At 40.7% G+C, this 7500-nt stretch overlaps 1 protein-coding gene across 1 annotated transcript in view; it reads right to left on the reverse strand.

The window, feature by feature from the left end:
• Window positions 1–7500, reverse strand: part of LOC123502911 (basic proline-rich protein-like) — a 58426-nt gene that overhangs the window by 33760 nt on the left and 17166 nt on the right.

Consider the following 7500-nt stretch of genomic DNA (forward strand, 5'->3'; position numbering starts at 1 on the left):
GTAGTGTAGTAAAAAGAGAGATTAGTCAGAAAATAAGAGAAGTTACGGGAAGCCATCAAGTCCTTTATTAAAAAATGCATCGCTCTCACCACTATTTTGAAAGGCTACATAGATGACTACCCGATTTCCCAAGACTGCTTCCCTCGCTGATAATGTAGATAAAAAAAATAAAAAAAAAACAGTATAGCTTCAACTGGAGTCTCTTGAAAGCAGTGGAGGAGCTTGAAATATAAAGGAAAGCTAGAGAGCATAACTAGCTACAGGGAAGAGAGACAAGACACAAGAAAAGACGAAATTCAGAAACGCTATGCTCTCTCTCACCACGACTATTTTCAAGAGCCACAGAGTTGATCAGCGGCGTTTTAAGAGTATTTCTGCAGTTGATAATGTAGAAATCTTGTCACTCTGCCTCTAGAACTGTAAAAACACCTTAAAAAAAAAAAACCTCGTGTGAATCTAAATAAAGCTTTTTGAAATAATGGAGGTGAAGCACAGAAGCGTTTGAGAATACCAGCTACACGCGGCACAGAGCTTCAGATAATGGTCCCTTTCTGAAACCTGCACAGCTGTCTCCACCTGCCATCTCGTCACCTTCTTCTTGAATCAGAGCGAGTTAGAGGTAAGAGGAAATTCAAAGATAGGCAGGGATTGAGAAATGAGGTGTTTTGAGGGAGAGAGAGAGAGAGAGAGAGAGAGAGAGAGAGAGAGAGAGAGAGAGAGAGAGAGAGAGGTTCCTTTTGGCTATAACGCTTTGGTTATCTAATGTCACCGCCTTTTCAAAATGCATCTGATCGAGCAAAGGAAAAAAAAGAAAGAAAAAAAAAATTGGTCTCGATTTAGAATTATTCAAGTAACAAAAACAAAAATGAGAGAGAGAGAGAGAGAGAGAGAGAGAGAGAGAGAGAGAGAGAGAGAGAGAGAGAGAGAGAGAGAGAGAGAGAGAGAGAGAAATAACTTAATGAATGTGTGTGTGTGTGTGTGTGTGTGTGTGTGTGTGTGTGTGTGTGTGTGTGTGTGTGTGTGTGTGTGTGTGTGTGTGTGTGTGTGTGTGTGTGTGTGTGTGTGTGTGTGTGTGTGTGTGTTTACTAAAATAAAAAAAAATACGTCCTTTACAAATACTTATCGGACTTCAGTGTATAAAGAAGATGAAGGAAACAAAATAAAACAAAATATCTTCTCTAAATAATATACAAAAATGAAAAAGGAAAAAAAAAGATGAAAACTGTTGACTGATAAAAAGAAAATAAAAAGTAATGATAAAAATTCACACTCCTACTTCAATATTTTAGAGAGAGAGAGAGAGAGAGAGAGAGAGAGAGAGAGAGAGAGAGAGAGAGAGAGATGAAAGTGTACGTGTATATATGTATCGCCCTCTCTCTCTCTCTCTCTCTCTCTCTCTCTCTCTCTCTCTCTCTCTCTCTCTTTCTTTGTCTCACTCACTCCTTCCCTCTCAAACAAGCCCCATCAAACGCACATCATCACAAACCAAAACGAACGAAAAACTAAAACAGGAACAATTAATCTCTCTAATCTACTCCAACCAACCTTCTTAACACCTGGCCATTCCTCACCACAGGCCACTAATAAGTCATCTTCACTCTACATTACTTAGCACGCCTCACTTACTCACTCAGACACACCACACACATGTATTCTTCACACCCTCTTGCCTCACCACTGCTCTGAACTTATGGCTGGTGTGTGCTTGTTACTATTGGTGGTGGTGGTGGTGGTGGTGGTGGTGGTGGTGGTTTCTTCCTTGTTTTCTTCTTTCTTGCTTGTTTTTTGTTGTGTATTTGTGTTTTGTCTTCCTGTTTCTTTATTTCGGTTATTGTTGTTATTGTTATTTTTGTTTAATTTCTTTGAGTATTTTTTTTTCTCTCTGTTGTTGTTGTTGTTGTTTTGTTTTTTTTTTTTTTAATTTCGTATTGTTGTGTATCCAATTTTGTCTGTTTTGAATTTTGTGTGTAATGTGGCTTATTGTTGTTGTTGTTGTTGTTGTTGTTGTTGTTGTTGTTATTGTTGTTATTGTTGTTATTCCTCTGCTGTTTTTTTTATTATGATTATGTTCTCCTCCTCCTCCTCCTTCTCCTCCTCCTCCTACTCATATTCTTTATTTTCTTTTCGTTTTCATTGTCTTCTGATCATAACCACCACCACCACCACCACCACCACCACCACCACCATTATCACTATCATGACAGTTCGCGCCACAAGAGTCACGCAGCTAAAGGATTTCTTGTCTCACTTGTAATCTCAGTCTATTTCAGGAATTCGTGTGATCGTGTGAGGAATGCACGTAAATAGGAAACACACACACACACACACACACACACACACACGATCCTCAAAACCATGGATAAATCACACACACACGCGCACACACACACACACACACACACACACACTGTGTGTGTGTGTGTGTGTGTGTGTGTGTGTGTGTGCATTTCCTCGTAGCCATTACGCACATCGATATTAAGCAAGGAAGGAAAAAAAAAAAAAAGATAATTTATAATGAAGAAAAATTGACATGAAACTTTTGCGTCATGACAAATTATTACGTCAATTCACACCTGAGAGAGAGAGAGAGAGAGAGAGAGAGAGAGAGAGAGAGAGAGAGAGAGAGAGAGAGAGAGAGACTTCAATAATCACTCATACACAAAAAAAAAAACATAAAAAAACGAAAAGAAAAAAAGTAAGAAAAAATATTCATTAAAAAAAGAAACACAAAAAGGAAGCAAATTAGATTAAGAATATGTATCAAGTTCCAAGGTTGAAGGCCATCACCACCACAATCACCACCACCACCACGTGTTATTAATCCAAGTGTTGTGAGCGTATTAATATTTCAAGGTGGATATTTGTACTACAACGTGACATTAGCCTGAGTACCCAAATGTCACGTGTGCATTGTTAACCACGGGCCGTATTCCAAACCACTGCTCTTCCACCACTGTTTTCAAAGGCCGCAGGGACGATTAGCCATGTTCGCTAGTGTTTGTCGTGTTAATAATATAAAAATGCTGTTAATTTGTCACTAAAACCATTAAAACATGCTTAAAAAACGCTTCATTCTCTCACCATGACTATCTTTAAAAGCCTCAGAGACGATTAGCCCGGTCATCAAGAGTATTTATCGTGTTAATAATGCAAAAAAGTTAAACTGTCACCAGAACCATAAAAAAAGCATCCATGACAACGCTTTACTCTCTCACCACAACTGCTTTCAAATGCCGCAGAGTTCTTACAGGGTTCTCAAGAATGTTTATAGAATCAATAATGTAAAAATGCTGTTAATCTGTCACTAGAATTATAAAACACCCTTAAAACGCTTTACTCTCTTACCACAACCGTTTAAAAAGCCACAGAGAGGATCAGCCATGTTTTCAGGAGTGTTTATCGAGTTAATAACGTAAAAATGCTGTTAATCTGTCCTTAGAACCATGAAACATCCATAAAACAACTTACTCTCTTACCACAACCGTTTAAAAAGCCACACAGTAAATTAGCTATGTTCTCAAGAGTAATCCCGTGTTAATGATATAGAAACGTAATTAATCTGTCACTAGAACCATAAAAACAAGCTTAAAAATCCCTTTAACTAGATAGAGCCTTTGAACGTAGCGAAGATGCGGGGCAGAGTTTCAGAATACAGACACAGGCTTGGAGGACATCTGGCGAGGCACGTGACACGACACACCCCTCATTGCTTCCTGTTGTGACTGAGAGATGAGATGGTCTGCTCGACACCTACTGCATCTTTCACAGCCCCGCCCCACGCCACCCTGTCCCACTCCCCATCTCCCCGCCCCGCCTACCCGCATTATAAGTTCGGATTTAATGGGTCTCTCTTGTCGGTTGTCTTCTCTGAGTAAGGTTCGTAAAGGGAGTTCTTGTACCTTTATTTATTAATTTTCGTATAGGTCATGTCACGTATAGGCCTTAAGAATTCTTTTAGGTTTATTTGTTTATTTTCTCATACGGCATGTTACGTGTATAGGCCTTGAGTTTTCTTGTAAGTTTATTTATCTATTTTCGTATAGGTAATGTCATATGTAAGCCTAAAAAATTCTTGTAGCTTTTTCTATTTTTTTTATAAGACTTTCCACGTGTAGTTTATTTAATAGAGGGCTTGCCAAATAGGCCTAATAGATTTTTGTAGTTTCCTTTAACTAATATTTTTCGTATAGGCACCAGCATGTGTACTTTATTTTCTAGAGCGATTGCAACGTGTAAACCTAATAATGCCTTCAAATCTTACGCTTTCCATCTCACCGGGACTATTTTCACGAGTCACAGGAGTAGTCACTGAAGTGTTCTAGGTGATCATTAAGTCGTTCACCTGTCACTGGGATCACGGCAGCACTCTTGGCCACGCTCGGCTCCACTGCAGTCTGGTGAAGGCAAGATGAGACACAGACACACGTGAGATGCAAGCCTGTCTAACCTAAGTGACTTGCTATGCGTCTCTCCAAGGAATGAATAATGCCATGCCGTGTTCAGGACTTCGGTTCGGCTTTCTTTCTATTTGTTATAATCTTTTTACGTTTATTCTAATCTAACTAACTAGTGGTATTTAATGAAAAGCTGAGACACTGGCTTGTTGGGGCGTAGGAAAGTTTCTCTCTGTTAATTAACCTCTTCAGTACTATGACGTGTTTTCATATTCATTCTAATTATTACTTTACACACCTTCAGAAATTTACTTGGAGGTTAAAATAGTGTAGACTCTGTGCATTAATCTCCTGACCCCCATAAAGCCTTCCTAATGTAAACAAAATCGTCTAATGGTACCCAAACTCGTGGTAAAAATGCGTCCCAGTACTGAAGAGGTTAAGTGATGCTTGTTTCGACTCTCTACCAAACTCTACGCTGAGAAATAAACTCCAGCAGCACAGCACAACGTATCACAGCACAACTCAACGCAAACCAACGCAGAAAAATCCAACCCAGCACATTACAGCCTAACACAATACATAATAAACATACTTAACCCCTTCAGCACTGTGACTCATTTTCTACCATGAGGTTTGGGTATGGTTAGACGATTTTATTGGCATGAGGAGGGGTCTATGGAGGTCAGAAGATTAATGGCCACAGTCTTCACTATTCTAATCCTCTACATAAGTATCTGAAGCTATATAAAATCAGCAAATAGCAAGCAGAATATATATGAAAACGCGTCATGGTACTGAAAGGGTTAAGCTTGCCACACGAATACACCCAGATAGAGAGAATATTGATCACAGCAACATTATATAGGCAAAGAACGAAAGTATAACGTCAAAAAGCATTATCATCTGTCCCTCTGACCACTGAGCTTCACTACAAAGGATTCCCCCACAGAGCAGTGAGCAGGTGGTGGCCTTGAGTGAGAGGGAGGGGTGAGGGAGAGGGGAGAGGGAGGGGTGTGTGATGTGCGAATACTGTCACCGGAAAGGGAAGTCTGGCGGGAGCGGGTCCAGCACGCGATCCCGACAAACTGTGGTGCTCTGTGGGTTTATTGTATGATATAGACCAGTATTCTGAAGCTCTTTCCTCTCTCCCCATCACTGCTTTCCAAAGGCTCCAGTTGAAGACAGTCGTGTTTTTAAGGGTATTTCTTATGATACTGGTAATAGATTGGCAAGATTTCAAGTTTATTAACCCGTTCAATGCTGAGACACACTTCTACCTTGAGGTTGGAGTGTGATTAGACCATTTTATTGACATTAGTAAGGGTCTATGGAGGTCAGATGATTAATGGCCACAATCTTCACTATTTTAATCCTCCATATAAGATTCTGAAGCTTTTTTAAAATCGACAAATAGTAAGAGGAATGAATATGGAAATGCGTCATGGTACTTACAGAGTTAAGAATATTTTAATGGTTCTGGTAATAGATTAGCAAAATTTCTGGTTTATTAAAAGGAAAATTGTCTTGAAAACCCTGGTATTTGTCTCTGGCCCCGGAAAATTATAGTGATGAGAAAATAAAGCGTTTTTAAGTGCGTTTTTATGGTGTTTTGTGATAGACCGGCAAGATTTCTAGTTTATTAAAAGGATAAACTGTATTGAAGACTCGGCTACTTGTCTCTGTGGCCTTGGAAAATTGTACTAGCGAGAGGGGAAGGCGTTTCTGAATAGGTGTGTGTTGATAGCATCGGCGGTGTCAATGGGAAAGTGTTGCTAAGTTTATTATAAGTAATGTAAACAGTATTAGTTTGTCTGGTTAGTGTTTTCTTTATGTTATGTTTTTTTTTTACTTGCTGGTGTGTTTATTTAATGCTTTTGTTTAGCTGTCATCGTTTTTCTATCATTATTATAACCCAATCATCCGTTTTCTCACCCACTCACGCACGCACTCACACACGCACGCACTCACTCACGCACTCAACTATACTCCCATCTTACCACACACTCACTACAACTAAACCCACACACACACACACACACACACACACACACACACACACACACACACGCACACATAACCACAATTCACAGTAGGACACAAATACTCTGATAGCTTCTAGGAACAATAAGGGACGAGGAAGAAAAAAAGAGAGAGAGAAAAAAAAACTAAGTGATGGGGAATTTAAAAATGGCCGTCATCTTACGCACATGTACTTACACACACACACACACACACACACACGCACACACACACAGACACACACATGAAACTGTCACCACGCACATACCATGAACGTTTTTGCCATTGCCTGTGTGTGCGGATATTTTGGGAGTGAGAGTGAGAGAGACAAAGGGAGAGAGAGAGAGAGAGAGAGAGAGAGAGAGAGAGAGAGAGAGAGAGAGAGAGAGAGAGAGAGAGAGAGAAAGAGAGAGAGAGAGGGGGGAGGGGAGAGAAAAATACCATAATCACAGTGACGGGACCAACGGAGAGGTGGAAGAGGAGGAGGAGGAGGAGGAGGAGGAGGAGGAGGAGGAGGAGGTGGAGGAGGAGGAGGAAGACAGGATACAGAGCGATTAGTGGAGAGACGACTAAGAGAGAGAGAGAGAGAGAGAGAGAGAGAGAGAGAGAGAGAGAGAGAGAGAGAGAGAGAGAGAGAGAGAGAGCAAAGGAGGGTAAAAAAAATATAATTACTGAGAGAATATGAGAATGTTAAGAGTACCACCGCCACCACCACCACCACCACCACCATCACCACCGCCACCACCACCACCGCCACCACCACCACCGCCACCACCACCACACAACAAAAACAAGATCGTGAAGCGTACGAGGGTAAAGTTGCTAAGAATATCTCCCTGTGTGTGTGTGTGTGTGTGTGTGTGTGTGTGTGTGTGTGTGTGTGTGTGTGTGTGTGTGTGTGTGTGTGTGCGTGTGTGTATGTGTGTTCGGTAGGGTGAGATTTAAAAGCCATCTCACTTCCACGGAGAGAGAGAGAGAGAGAGAGAGAGAGAGAGAGAGAGAGAGAGAGAGAGTTTCCCTATTCCCCCTCTCTTTTTTTATGTTTGTGTGTATGTACATAGATAAGTCTCTCTCTCTCTCTCTC

This window comes from Portunus trituberculatus, chromosome 12 (assembly GCF_017591435.1).
Source record: "Portunus trituberculatus isolate SZX2019 chromosome 12, ASM1759143v1, whole genome shotgun sequence".
In the NCBI taxonomy this organism is placed as follows: domain Eukaryota; kingdom Metazoa; phylum Arthropoda; class Malacostraca; order Decapoda; family Portunidae; genus Portunus; species Portunus trituberculatus.